The sequence below is a fragment of the Aegilops tauschii genome, chromosome 6, assembly GCF_002575655.3.
Source record: "Aegilops tauschii subsp. strangulata cultivar AL8/78 chromosome 6, Aet v6.0, whole genome shotgun sequence".
Taxonomy (NCBI): Eukaryota; Viridiplantae; Streptophyta; class Magnoliopsida; order Poales; family Poaceae; genus Aegilops; species Aegilops tauschii.
In genome coordinates this window covers 431,463,152-431,465,329 of record NC_053040.3, presented here as the reverse complement: position 1 = coordinate 431,465,329, position 2,178 = coordinate 431,463,152, and the positions used below count along the sequence as shown (strand labels likewise).

The following is a 2,178-nucleotide window of genomic DNA, read 5'->3' as shown; positions in this document are numbered from 1 at the left end:
AATATGTTTGCTACTGAAAGAAGCCTGCCTATTGACTAATATTCGTCTTTAGAATGAAACTAGCTATGAAGACCTGAATATGCTGGCCCCCTGGGCCTGCTTCAAGCTATAGCAGATGGGACTAAGCTACTTTTTAAAGAAGATATTCTACCATCCCGAGGAGATATTTCTTTATTTAGCATTGGACCCTCTATAGCAGTCATATCAGTTTTATTAAGCGGACGTAAAGCTATTGAACTTAGGTATGCTCATTCCTTTTGTCGAAGTGGAATCGTAGAACAGAATGTGAAATAGAGAACTGGATCATGTCACATGACTTATTCCATTTCTACTCTATGGGATCTTACGGAGCTTGTTCATGGATGACATGGTTGCGGTATGATCACAGAAGATATTCTCCTCAAGTGAACCAGAATCATATTACAGGTCTCATGGTATATCTGAGTATAGAAGATGGAATTAGTGATATTTTTTGTTTATAAACTCCCCACGCGGGTGGCTAATCTCAGGAACATCAATTTTCGAGCTCCACTATTATCTGCTACATTTAAAAGGGTCTGAGGTTGAGTTGGTTAAATTAAAAAAGTTAATAAAATAACTTCGTTACCTAGTTATTTTATTAACTAAATAAAGATATTTATAAAAAAAAGTGGAATCATTTTACTTTCTATTCATAATTCATTTTTATATTTCTTTAAAACAAAGACTTTGTTTCCCAGGAAATCCGTGCAGCGGAAGATCCTGAATTTGAGACTTTCTACACCAAAAATATTCTTTTATACGAGGGTATTCGTGCGTGGATGGCAGCTCCCCTCTCTTTTTCGTAAGACTGAGGTATATGTAGGGCTAAAAAAAGCAAAAAAAAAAGAGTCAAATCGCACCATCAAGCAGTTTATGTACCTGCAGACGATTTGACCGACCCTGCCCCTGCCACAACATTTGCACATTTGGATGCTACTACCGTACTTTCCAGAGGATTAGTTAAATTAATTAAACTTTTTTGGAGGTTGATAGTTTATTTATTGAGGAAGAGTCAATCCTTCTTTTCTCACTTCAAGATTGATCATCTCGAGCCATCCGTTGAGGGTGGAAATTTAAGAATAAATAAGTTTTAAGCAAACTTGTTTAGGTAGGTCTACCCCCTAATAAAGGTTTCCTCGACGACCCTGTATCCATTCTCGATTAAAGCACGGAGAGTTAGGTTTATTATCTCCAATTCAATGAGTAGTTGTAGGTGCAACTTCGGAAAAGAGAATCTGATAAAGCTTTTCTTGCCTAGAGTCATTATAAACCTTAATTCTATTAAGGATCTTTCGCGGTCTTATTTCTTTCACTCTTGCTCGAGCCGGATGCTGTTAATGAGAATAGTAATTCGCTTTTCTTAACAATAGGACCAGGGGATTTCTTGGTTCCCTTCTCCCTTTGGAAGGCTGTGGGCGAGGAGGGATTCGAACCCCCGACACCGTGGTTCGTAGCCACGTGCTCTAATCCTCTGAGCTACAGGCCCAGTTGTCTCCACTGGATCTCTTCCCGGGGGTACCCCTTCATTTCAGGTTAAGAAGATGTGGTAAGGAAAAACTGGTGATCTATTCCTTTAAAAAAATCTTGGAGATTATGTAATGCTTACTCTCAAACTTTTTGTTTATACAGTAGTGATATTCTTTGTTTCACTCTTTATCTTTGGATTCTTATCTAATGACCCAGGATGGAATCCTGGACTTTTCATTTGAATCATGCAAAAAAAGTTTTCTTTGTTTTTAGTTTAGTAGCCGAAAGCATCACTAGCTTATGCTCTGACCCGAGTAGCATGGGGCACGTGGAATCTCGTGTGAATCAGCAAGGACCACCTTGCAAGGCTAAATACTCCTGGGTGACCTTTTCCAGGTAGTCGATGGCTATTCACGGCTACCACCTTAACACCAAAGAAGAGTTCAACCCAATGCTTTATTTCTGTCTTAGTGAATCCCGATTCGACATTAAAAGTATATTGATTCTTTCCCAATAAACGAAGACTTTTTCTGTAAATACCCAGTAGAGGTGTCCATCCCCCTTGAGGGGGCCTACTGGGGGTGTCAAGCACAGATTGAGTGGGTTTCAGCCTTGCTTCCTTCTTTTATAGGCGAAATTATATTGGATTTTATATGTATATAATTCCTTTTTTTGAATGGAATCCAAAAT

The 2,178-nt window shown here is 38.8% G+C and overlaps 1 non-coding gene across 1 annotated transcript; it reads right to left on the bottom strand.

Annotated features, from left to right (window-relative positions):
• Nucleotides 1–1,433: 1,433 nt before the first annotated feature.
• Nucleotides 1,434–1,507, bottom strand: TRNAR-ACG (transfer RNA arginine (anticodon ACG)). The gene has a single exon. It is a non-coding gene; the product is annotated as a tRNA-Arg (tRNA).
• Nucleotides 1,508–2,178: the final 671 nt, after the last annotated feature.